The 13,256-nt window shown below is 39.2% G+C and overlaps 1 pseudogene; it reads right to left on the bottom strand.

The window, feature by feature from the left end:
- Positions 1–7,792: 7,792 nt before the first annotated feature.
- Positions 7,793–8,778, bottom strand: LOC142451523 (olfactory receptor 8S1-like; annotated as a pseudogene).
- Positions 8,779–13,256: the final 4,478 nt, after the last annotated feature.

Consider the following 13,256-nt stretch of genomic DNA (forward strand, 5'->3'; position numbering starts at 1 on the left):
TGTTCTCTCAGTATGTTCAGATTTTTTTAAGTGTAAACATAGTTTTCCTGCTTTTCATATCCCCAATGTAAAAACAAACCCACTCACCCCCCCCCCCAAACAGAAACAACCCTTCAAGACAATGAGGAAAATTCATTCTCTATGCCTTCAAGACCGCTGGCAAATATTCAGGCTGATTTTCTTTCTTTTTAATAGTTTTATTAGGGGCTCATATGACTCATCACAATCCATAACACATCAATTGTGTAAAGCACATTTATACATTCATTGCCCTCATCCTTCTCAAAACATTTGCTCTCCACTTAAGCCCCTGGCATCAGGTCTTCATTTTTCCACTCCCTTCCCCCATTCCCTCTCCCTCATGAACCCTTGATAATTTATAAATTATTATTTTGTCATATCTTGCCTTTTCCAATGTGTCCCTTCACCCACTTTTCTGTTGTCCATCCCCCAGGGAGGAGGTTACATGCAGATCCTTGTCATTGGTTCCCTCTTTCCAACCCAGCCTCTGTCTATGTTCCAAGTATAGCCACTCACACCTCTGGTCCTGAAGGCACCATCCACAGTGGATTCCCTGTGTTTCCAGTTCCTATCTGTACCAGTGTACATCCTCTGGTCTAGCCAGACATGTAAGGGAGAATTGGGATCATGATAGTGGGGGGAGGCGGGAGGGAGGAAGCACTTAGGAACTAGAGGAAAATTGTATTTTTTATGGTTGCTACATCACACCCTGACTGGCTCGTCTCCTCCCCATGACCCCTCTGCAAGGGGATCTCCAGTGGCCTACAAATGGACTTTGGGACTCCACTCTGCACTCCCCTCCTCATTCACTTCACTATGGTAAGATTTTTTGTTCTGATGATGCCTGATCCCATCCCTTCGACACCTCATGATTGCACAGGCTGGTGTGCATCTTCCATGTGAGCTTTGTTGCTTCTGAACTAGATGGCCACTTGTTTATCTCGAAGCCTTTAAGACCTCAGATGCTATATCTTTTTATAGCCGGGCACCATCAGCTTTCTTCACCACATTTGCTTATGCACACATTTATCTTCAGCGATCATATCAGGGAGGTGAGCACACAATGATATGATTTTTTGTTCTTTGATGCCTGATAACTGATCCCTTCGGCACCTCATGATCACACAGGCTGGTGTGCTTCTTCCACGTGGGCTTTGTTGCTTCTCAGCTAGATGGCCGCTTGTTTATCTTCAAGGTTTTAAGACACCAGACGCTATATCTTTCGATAGCCAGGCACCATCAGCTTTCTTCACCACATTTGTTTATTCACCTGCTTTGCCTTCAGCGGTTGTGTTGGGAAGGTGAGCATCTTGGAATCAGGCTTATTCTCTACAAGTGAACTTTGTCACATGATTTAGAGTTTTCCTGCGTATTTTCTGAAGGTATGGAAACATGTCCATTAGCCAAGTTTAGGATTATTGTAGTAAAATGCTTCTACATGATTTATAAATGATAGCATTCTTTAGTTTTATTACTCTTGTATTTGCTGCAAAGGAGAAATATTGCAATCAACAGGAGAGATTCCATAGCACGTGTATAAATCCCAACAAATGCACAATTTCTTTCACTGCCCACTTCCTGTGGAATCAGCTGGGATATCCATCCTTAATTGGAATTCTCATAAAAATGTATGAGGCAAAATTTGTACAGAATCTGGGCTGTAAATGCCAAGCATTTTGCCCATTTCTTTTATGAACATACTAGCTGAAGAAATCAGGAAATGATCACTCTCCAACAAGAAATATAATAGGCAGTGGCCACTTGCCATAAGGATGCTCAATTTCTAACCTATTGCTATGTTATATATTGTACAAAATACTGTGACTGTGTGCCAAGTGACCCCATTATCAGATGCATAAAGGTTACACCTTAGTGATGGGGTTTCTGAGAGGAAGGCATTACTTAAACCTCTCTCAAAGTGTTTCTACCAGATCTTTTCCTTATTACCACTATGCCAGTCAGGTGCATCTGTATATCCCAACATAAATTATTTTCCTTTACCAACCTTTTAATTTATTTTTAGGGTGATTAACGCCACACATCCCATTTGGGCTCAAGATTGGTGGGAAGGGCTTGTAGGAAGATCCCACAGATTGAACAAGTATCACCTTCCCATACATTAAATCTTATTCTCCAACAACCTCCCAGATGTGCTTCAAGGGTGGTTGATTTTGTGATAAGAGGTGAAACTCAAGAAAATCTCCAAAGGTTCACATGAAACCTGGTGGTTAGTTCCTAAAGAGATTTCAATTTCCCTTATGTCAGTGTTTGTGTGTTAATCTGGGTACTTCAGAGAACCAATTCTACAGAAATTCACGGATAAGAGAATTTTATATATTGGTTAATTGCACATCAAGAAAACATCCCAACCCAGTGATACTCAAACCCACAAGTCCAACATTAACCCATTAACCCATATGTCTAATACCAATCCACGAAGTCCTCCATCTCAAAAAACAGATTCAAAGATGCCAACTGCAGGAGGAAAGCCGAGTCAGTGAATGTGTAAACATCTCCTCGCTGGCAAGGGTTCTACATGGCTGTTCCAGCATCCAGGGCTGCATCGGTGTAGATCCATGTGGCTTCTCCTCAGGATGTCTTTCAAGAAGTGAGCCTTGACAGTTAAAGTAGAGAACTGGATAAGGCAGCTGCACCCTGGTCTGACCATCAGAAAGCAAGAGACCTGAGGACTAGAAAGATGGGGCTCAGGGAGCCATTTATCTCTCCATCTTTTAATTAACCCCACATGTGTTTATCAGCCAGGTTGGCACAATAAATTTAAACAATATAAATCCACCACTTGCCAACCTGGCACCTGTATATAATTATTTAGCTTCACGATTGAAATTAAGTAACACCTACACCTTAATCCTATAATCCTGTGAATATGTTCCCCCACCTATGATAGTTTGTAAGCCTACCACTTCATGCCTTTATCACCACCACCCCCATCCCAATTTTGGGTATCACATTTATCTACTGCACACTGACATCAACCCAGTGCTCTGAGGAGGCAATCATTTTTTGTCATGAAGAAATCTTCATTCCAGTTGGAACCTTGTTAAGTCTGCATCCATGAGCAAAGTCAAATCCGGATAGGCCATCCATGAAGTCAGCAACCAAATGCACTAGTTCACAGGCTCAAAATTCTCCAGTTGGTCAGGTTCTGATCAATTCAATGTGGGCTGCCTCACTCAGCCTCTACAGGGTGCCCATTGGTTGCCTTTCCTTTAGACCATGGGCTCTCACCAATACTAAACAAGCCTAGGCCCCTCATGATAAGTCATGAACTTTAGACCAGTGAACCCGGTCTCATTTTCTCCTCTTTTTTCTTGTAAACCAAGTTCAGAGGTGTCAGTGACCAAACTGAACCTGTATTTTTATTGCTGCATTTCTCCCACTTCCACTCAAGTAGATCCAGGTGGTCACCTAGCAAGCATTTCAGTCTGCTCTCAGGCTCCCTTTAACATTCAGTCTCATATCTGGCCATTTTTTCTTATATGCAAACTGAATGGCCAAGTGCACAGCTCAAAGTTCTACCCATTGGCAACAGTCCCCTTCACCACTGCCCTTTAGGGAGATCCCAGAAAGGGGCTGTAGTGCTGCTGCTGGCCACTTACGAGTGGCACCTGCATATTGTGCAGAGCCATCCATAAACCAAGTGAAACTTTTTTGTTCTTCAATTAAAGTATGGTAAGGAACTCCCCAGGAGGCCATAGGTGCAGACTGAGAGAAAGAAGTTAATGTGACAGGAGTGGAGACTGTGGGCATTTTCATCTTTAAAATATGCATTGAAATTCTAGCCCTATCCCTGTGAATGTAATCCTATTTTGGAGTAGTTTTGTCAATGAGACTGTTTCATAGGACATGTCCTAAACTTAATGACTCCTGAGTGATTAAAAGAGCAGATTACTACTGGAACAAGTAAATATTAGGGAAGATACATCTGATGTGATAGTCACCAAACAACACTGAAGTTTTAGAAGCCGAAAAAGACAAGAACAGAGAGCTGCTCCCAAAGACAATGTCCTAAATTCCACCTTCTAGCCTCCAGAATTGTGAAAAAGTAAACGTGTTTATTAAAGCCTTATGGTATTTCTATTATAGCAGAAGAGAGTTTAAAAAGTGTAGATCTGACATTCCTTATCCTTACCCATCGGAACTTCAGTTTTTTTCACATCTGATTTGGATCCAGAAATGAGGAGAGACCACCAAGGAATAAAAATTAATAAAGTGAAAGAGATATCTGTCCACTTATAAATTTGTGAGCCACATGAATATCTTTCACTGATTGGGGACACTGAAGTCCTTCAAAATAAATACAAATAAAAAAACTTACTTTGCAATGGTGTACTCTAAAATCATGCTTGAACAATGTACTTGTTGAAGAATGGAAAAAATCTCAAAAGAATGTCATAGTTGCAAGAAGTCTTTTATGAAATGCCATTTTATTGGGGGTTCTTACAGCTCTTATAACAATCCATACATCACCTGTGTCAAGCACATTTGTACATGTGTTGCCATCATCATTTAAAAAATATTTTGTTTCTACTTGAGCCCTATATATAGTTCCTCTTTTTTCTCTCCCTATCCCACCTTTCCATCCTATTGACCCCTCGATAAATGATAAATTATTATTATTTTTATCTCTTACACTGTCTGCTATCTCCAGTTGGTTTCTCCTTCCTCTCCCTTCCCCAGCACTGTGCCTGGTCTGATCCTCCTCTCCCAACATTGCAGGACACGAAGGAGGCATTAGAACAGCAAGGGGAGCAAAGCATTGAAGTCCCCAGGGAATCCTGAAAATAGACTTCTGACTGGGGGAATGGGGAGCAGGGGTTGGCAACTCATCAGACCCTATCAGGAAACACTAATAAGGGTCAGCAGTAAGACCTGGAATTCTTTATAGGCCACCATCACCACCACCCCCATCCCCGCTTTTCTTCTTTTTTTCATGCCCACCTATAAAAGATAGGCAAGATAAACATTCCCAAGGAGAAAACAATGAGGCCAAGGGTTCTGGGAGACAGGGAAGAGGGGGAGGAAGGGGGAAGCCAACAAACCCAGGGACAAGGAAAAAAGAGATCTAAAATAAATGGCCATGAGGGTATAGAACACCTGGTAGGATTTGACCAAGTGCAACGTGGCAGAGAGGATTCATGAGAGCCTAATAGGCTGAATATGATAGTAGGACAGGAGTATAATGAAATAGAAGAAAGAACTAGGAGGCAAAAGACATCTAAAGAGGTATAAATATGGGTATGTTTACATGTAAATATATTAATATATAATGATAAAGATATTGGTCTATGTACATATATTTATATGTTAACTATTAAGATATTGGGTCTCTACTCAAGTCTTTCCTAAATGCAAGAACACTTCGTTCAATTAACTTGGCATTCTGTGATGCTCACCTTCCCAACACAATCAATGAAGTCAAAATGGTGTGTAAGCAGATGTGATGAAGAAAGATTATGGTTCCTGACTATTAGCTGATACAGCATCTGGGGTCTTAAATGCTTGAAGTTAAATAAGTGGTCATCTAGCATGGAAGCAACAAAGCCCACATATAAGAAGCACACCAGCCTGTGTGATCACGAGGTGCTGATGGATCACGTATCAGGACCAGAAGACCCAAAACAACCATACTGATGTGAAAGACAATTGGATATCCCCTCACAGAAAAGTAAAAGAAGGAACGAGCCAGTACACAACCTTCCTCTAGTTCTTGAATGCTTCCATGCTCCCACCTCCCCATTATCATGACTTCAAATTTACCTTACAAATGCAGCTAGACCAGAGTATGTGCACTGGTGCATATAAGTTGGATAAATGGAATCCAGGACAGATAAAACCCTCAGAGCAGTAATGGGAGTATCAAGAAGACTTTTTAACACATATAATTAGTAAATACTGGTAAAATCGAAGTCAATGTTCATACACACTAGTTAGGTTAATAATACTATTGCATTTTGGTGGGGAGCATAAAAATTCAAGCGAACATTTGATAATATTGTATGGGATATGGAAGGCCGAGATAAATTCATGATACAATCAATATTTTAGGTTTTTTGCTGTGAGGAAGACTTGGAGTATTTATGATATTATTAGAGCCAAACAAATTAGCATTACAAGCAAAGCAAAGAAAAGATGTAAGTATGATCATAAATTATTAACCAAAGATAATGGTTGATTTAATTCTATGGCTAAAGTTCCTAATGGGGAAGGAGGGATGAATAAAAGTCCTGATTTAAAGAAGGAATGGAGGGAGGGAGAGAAAAGGTAGGAAAAACTCTGACAAATATTTTGGGTACAACTGAATAACATAAAATATATTGATATTAGAAATAGTAAATATTAGGATAATTATTAAATACATAGTTATTATATGTTTAATGGAACATGATAGAACTTGAAGTTTATTTTCTGAAACTTGGAAGTACATTTATTTGTGATAAGCAAAATGAAAATATGATTATAATTGTGTATTAGTGCATACCTTCTGCAATGAGTCAGTTCCAACTCATAATGACCCTACAAGAGGAAGACTGCTGCCTACGATTTCAGAGATGATTAACGTTTCTAGGAGCAGACAATCTCATCGTTCTCTCATCGAGTGGCTGGTGGATTTGAAATGCTGGCAGATCTGTTAGTAATCCATCAATTAACACATTGCTCCACCAATGTTTTCTACTGGAGGAAAAAATTGACTTACATCGTAGTAGTAATTCTAATTGAACATAATTATTCCGATTTAACTACTTTCTAAATTAAAAAGGATTTAGAGATCAGGCACATATGCCTGCTATTTTGCACTCATGGAGTGCTGAAGAAAGCACAATGGAATGTGCAATGTGCTATACTGCATTACATATTTCCACTCTTATGGTGAGAAAAACCAGAAGAGAAGAAAAACCATGGGAAGAAAAACCAAAAATTAATAACTTGTTTCACACATCCTCATACTGAAAAAATGTACGCAAATGAGAAATTGCATAAATAAGACAGAAAACGTTCAGACCTTCTGGTCAGGGAATTGAACCCTGGTCTCCGGCATGACAGGTGGGGATAAGGAAGACATTAGACAGTGTAGGACATGAAAAAATAATAATTTATAAATTCTCAAGAGATTATGAGTGAGTTAGGGGTAAATGAGAAGCTGATACCAAGGGCTCAAGCTGAAAGAAATTCTTTGAAAATGATGATGGCAAGAGATGTACAAATGTGCTTGACAAAATGGATGGGTGTATTGCTTGTGATGATAGTTGTCTGAGCCCCACAAATAATGATTAAAGAAAAAGAAAAAACCCAGAAAGAATGCTCAAAATGTGTACCTTTTAGTGAATCACATACAGATTTTAGGATTTGATGAACGCATCTTTGAAAAGAAAGCACTAAAAACGAATTTGCATTGAAAAATGATCTGCCCCATTGTTCTTGGCTTTCAGAGAGTAAATATGAAACAAAGAGAATAAGTAGTTGTTAGCTCTTCAAGGAATATTTCAAAGGAAATAAGGCGTTACAAAAGCTTTTGTACCTCTGAGATTAAAACACAAATAAAAACAGGCACTGATATATCTGAAAACAGCAAAGAAAACTTTCCTTAATGTCTATTGACCCATTGGCTGCAACAAGGGTTTCAAGCATAGGAACAATTGTGAGGATGGCGCACGATCTGCTGTGTTTCGTCAGTTGTGCTAAGATCGCTGGGAATTGAAACTGACTTGATGGCACCAAACAAAAACAGCAACAGTGTCTATTTTTTGAACTATTTTGGTGCAATTCTGTCACTTTTCCCATTCATCTTTTGCTTGTTCTCTGCCAGCTCAGATGTAAACATTTTTGCAAGAGCCTTTTCAGAGCAGTTTTCACATCCTTGTTCTTCAGACTGTAGACAAGGGGATTGACCAGAGGAGTGACCGCACTGTACTGCACAGAGAAGATGAGCTGCAGAGATGAGCCTGAGGACGGCATGAGATAGCGGATTAAAGCACTTCCATAGAAGAAGCACAGCACAATGAGGTGGGAGGAGCAGGTGGAGAAGGCCTTGCTTCTACCTGTTGTGGAACGGATGCTCAGGATGGAGGAAATAATGTGCACATAGGAGAAGACTATCAAGATTAGGGTTCCAAGTGCATGCAAGATGGCAGAACAGATCAGGACTATAAAATTGGTGGTGACCTCAGAACAGGACAGAGGGAAGAGGGAGGGTAACTCACAGTTGAAGTGAGACATGACATGAACTTCACAGAAGTCCAAATTAGAAGCAAGGAGGGTATTAATGAGAGCGTCCAGAGAGCCCACTCCCCAGGAGGTCCACACTAGACCCCCACACAACTGTTTACTCATGATTGGTCCATAGAGCAGAGGGTGGCATATGGCAGTGTAGCGGTCATAGGCCATCCCAGCAAGCAAGCAAGCTTCAGTCCCTATGGTAGCAAACACAAGGAAGACCTGAGCCAGACAGCTCTCTACTGAGACTGATTTTGTCTGAGAGAGGAGATTGTACAACATCTTGGGCACAGTGACTGAGGATAAACAAAGGTCTATGAAAGAGAGGTGACTTAGGAAGAAGTACATGGGCGAATGGAGATGAGAATCCACTCGGATCAGCACCAGCATCATCAGGTTTCCCATGATGGTCACGAAGTAAATCCCCAGAAAGAGCACAAAAAGTACAGCTCGTTTCTGGGGGTCAGTAGACAGTCCAAGGAGGATGAACTCGGTGATGGTGCTGTGGTTTCCTAAGGTCATTCTAGATGTTCCGCTGGAATAGTTCCTGAAAGAAAGATGAAGTTTTCAACTAACCTCATGCCAACTCAGTGTTTTCACATAATTCTATGTTTACATATCTGCTCATCAACTGTTTCTCTCCTTCATGAGTTATTTACTCTTCTTCATAATAACCTTCCCTTCCTAGTTTGCTTTCTACACAACACCTGGTCCATACGATGCTTTCCTTTTGTGACGACTCTCTCACAGAAGTCTCTGGTGACAATAATAAATTATTCACATGAGTCTATGATTAACTGCTTCCATGTTCTTTAACTGGCTTTTGTTTTCATCCTGCAAACTTTTGGTCAACTTTTTGTATATACTTCCTGGAAAGGCATATCTAATCATTTCTGTTTTCCTCAGGCACACACTCTTTACTGCTCCTCAAAACTTGCCATGGCTAAATATTACTTAATGATAATATGAATATCCATTATAGTCAAGTCCTTTATGTGTCTCTAATATACTCAGTTATTGGAAATGTATGTGTGTGCTGTGTGATGGAGAGTGCATATAAGGATTTCTAATCTATGTTTTAATATTAAAAACCAAGTGGAAACATGAGGCTCAAAATTAATATTTTTTCAGTCTTCCAATTTGAACAACATACATATATGAACCTACGGTAAGAAGAAAATAGTCTAGTATTCCATAATGTGACTCTTTCTTATGGAATGAAGATAATTCTGATTGGCATTTTATGTTTAAGCTATTTTAATAGTAACACATCCCTCTGCAGAGTTTCTGATTTACTTGTATCTGCCTGGTATAAGCACTATTGTGCTTTCAGGCTGGAGAATCAGTGCTGTAGATGAACACTAGTCAGGTTAGATTTGCCTCTGATGCCCTCAGTACTTTCCTATTGCTCTGCTTTGACATCAGCTGACCCTGTCTCTCAAATTCTCATGCAATTCTTCATTCTTTTAACGGTCATCATAATTTCTCCCCCCTCTATTATATCTACCTTGATATGTTCCTTATAGAAAATAATGATACATTGGGCTGCTAACCTCAAGGTCAACAATTTGCAATGACCATCCAGTGCGAGGAAAATGAGGTTTTCTACTCTCATGACAGCAGTCTCAGAGCCTGCAAGGGATTCTAACATATCCTATAAGGTTATTATGAGTTGGAACCAGTTCAACAGCAGTGAGAATTGTTTTAAGTTTTAATGTTTCTGAGGTTGTTGTTTTTTTTTCAACCAGTGTTCTAAATGTTAGTAAATATTCAGCTTTTATGTTTTTACCCCTTTGGGGATTGCAATGAAAAACAGTATTATTGTGGAAGTTCGAATGAGGAAAGTTAAGTCAACATTGCAGCAGTAATTGTTAGCAACCTGTAGATGTGTTATTTAGTTTTTCTCCGATCAAGATGCTTGTTCCTTGAGTTTGGTCGTGGTGGTGGTTTTCAATTAGGACCCAATCATCTATAGTTCTTTTATTTCCTAAACAGATATCAAAATGAGAGATACATTACATTATGGGTCCCAATCCACATGTGCTACATGTAGAACGACTACAAGGTGCAACAAAATGTAAATATCATGCATTTTTCTTCTTGAGTAATACTTAAAGTTTGAATTCAGAAATAAAGCTTGCAGCAGATTGGAAAGTAGTAGGGGGAAAAGAAAGACAAGTGGTCCAGCTCTCACTTTGTAGAAGCTGTGATGGACTGGCAGATTTATCTTCTGCTGTAATACTGAGAACCTAAAAGTTCATTTTTCTTCAAAGAACATTTTACACCGACAAGTTAATTTCTGTCCACACCTGAAGGGTTACTTAAAACCCAAACACTTAATCATCTATTCAGTTTATAATTCATTGACCCATTACTCTTGCTATATTTTACTTATCTACTCCTTTATCCATCACATCTGTCAATTCAGTCATCCAAGAATCCTTCTTACCACATTCGTCTATTACTTTAAATTTTATTTGTATAACTATCCAAATGTTTATGGATTTACTTGGGGTAAAGTTTCCTGCTTAAAAGAGATTGAGCAAAACACCCTGCTTCACCTTTCTTGAATATTTGTGTGAACACACTTATATGTTCAATTTTTTATTTTGAATTCAGAGATGATTATACTTAACAGTTATTTCTTTTATATAATTTAAAGTTTCCAACTTAAAACCTGGACTATCATAATATACTCACACTCTACCTCTTCATGAGTCCTCTTACTTGTATGGTAACTCTTTATATTAATCTAGCCCTACCCACTTGGATCCTGGAGATCGAATGACCTAGCTTCCACCTGACGGCATTTCACAGGACATTGGATGTGGCAGTCCGACTCAACTATAGCGAATGCTATTCCCACTGTGCAAGCCAATGTCTTATTTGCATTGTCATAAACTTGACCCCTCTTCTTGTTCAGTGTACCACTGAGCTTTCTTTTGAACTCAGATTCTGGTTACTGCTCAGTTGTGTCTGTTCAATACTTCACAGCCCAGGGGAATGTCCTAACGATTTCAAATTCCAGACTTCGGTAAATGACCAGGTGGAAAGTCCATATTTTCAGCTGTTCAGCTTTGAAAATGTTACTGTTTTCAAAGTTTTCTTTATTCCTTTCTAGTAAAATAAAATCACGGGGAATGAAACCCATTCCCTTTAAAGGAAAATGTATCAGCATTTGGAATTTACTCTGAAGTTGATTAGGTATTTGCTGCAAGTTTTTCCATGTTTATGCTCAGTACAGACTTGGTTACAATTTTATTTTTGGTTATAGCTCTTGGCCGAGAAAACTTGAGCATCTACAAATGAATTTAGAGAATCTGTGAGTTACAAATTGAATCTTTGAACACCTCTTTTCTATGCTGAGGGTCCACACAGCCCATCAGCGAGGCAAGCGGAGAGCAATATGTGGAATTCCCTCAGCTGCTTGTTCTTGTCCCCCATGAGTGTCTCTGTGACCACAGGAAGACAGACTTTTATTATTTCATACTTACAATGAAAAGTAAATAAAAATTTCATAATTCTGTTTACTTACCTTGCTAGAAGAACATAGTGGATTCAGTTTACATAGAAGTCAAAGGTCTACTTTTAAATTCAGAGAAAGGGAGAGAAAAGGAGTTTGGTTGCTTATTCCAAGAGGAGAGGTTAAAAGCGTATAATCCTGGATGATCCTCTGAAGAAGGTGTGTGACGTGCTAAGCTGTCTGCATCCATGCCTATTTCCTTACTTCTGAAACCAGTCATTACTTGGAATTTTGTATGTGTCCATGTCAACCTTTGTCTTAAAGAGCATTGGAACACAAGATTGCATTTTAGAGACTTTTTAGGAACACCCAAATAACTATCACTAACAATTTTATGATTTATGACAGAAATGTTGACCGCTGTGAATTCATCCCATGAAAATTAATATGAGCCTAACTCAATTTTAATCAATTTTGTGATAAAAGCATTCTTTTATGCCCAATAACTCATATCCCTTCAAAAAAGAAACATCACTCAGGACATTTGAGGGAGAAATATTTCATAATTTATTAAATGAAATAAACTAAAACCTTAATTATGTTAGTAGCTAGCTAGCTAGATTTATGAATAAAGATAAGAGAACATAACAATGCTGGGAGATATAAATAGTTTAGAAACTAGTATAGAAAATTCAAAGAAGTTAATCATAATAGTACAAGTGCCCTGGGTATCCCTGAGGCACCTGAAATAAGGGTGAAGAACCACAGCACTTGAAGTTTGTGTCCTTGGGAATAATCCAAATCCACCTCAATATTTTCTTTATAAATATCTCTGGCTCTTGTTTTCTCTCAGCACTTTGCCTCTAGCACATGCACTTTGGATGTAGAAGGACAGGAGAATTCTAAGTCATCAAAATCTCGTTTTCGACCCTGATGCACTTTCTCCCACTCTTACCTGGCCTTGGTACTTCTCAGCTGTAGGCCTGTAGGTCTCACCTTCCCAGATCGATGTAGAGTTCATCATCAAAGGACTCAACATGAAGTCAGCTAAAAACAGCTGAAGGCAACACCTCACGGGAGGAAAACCTTCATGCAGCTTATGGGATATGGAGCTCAGTCTCTAGCACATGGGAAAGTGGAGAATTTACAAGTAAAGAAATTGCCACACAGTTAGATGAAGACCAGTCATTTAAATCCAGATGAAGTAAAAATCTAGAAGTCAACAGATGGAAACATGGGGAATCATTAGAATTACTGTGAATGTTCTTTTCAGACACAAAATTAATCTATTCAGTGGTCTCACTGAGGTATATATTTTGGTCTGTGTGTGTGGGGAGGGTGTCAAGCAATGCACATGCACATCAATATTTCTCTAATTTAACTAAATAAAGATGGCACATGAATTTTTCATTTTATAAAAAGTGAGGGAAGGAAAATAGAAGAGACCAGACAGAAAGGTTAAGGTCGCATGTGGTCTACCCCATCGTTGGTTCTGCCACTGTCTCCCTCACTGACTGCAGTGAGAAAGCCCTCAGAT

The sequence above is a fragment of the Tenrec ecaudatus genome, chromosome 6 (assembly GCF_050624435.1).
Source record: "Tenrec ecaudatus isolate mTenEca1 chromosome 6, mTenEca1.hap1, whole genome shotgun sequence".
NCBI classification, from domain to species: Eukaryota; Metazoa; Chordata; class Mammalia; order Afrosoricida; family Tenrecidae; genus Tenrec; species Tenrec ecaudatus.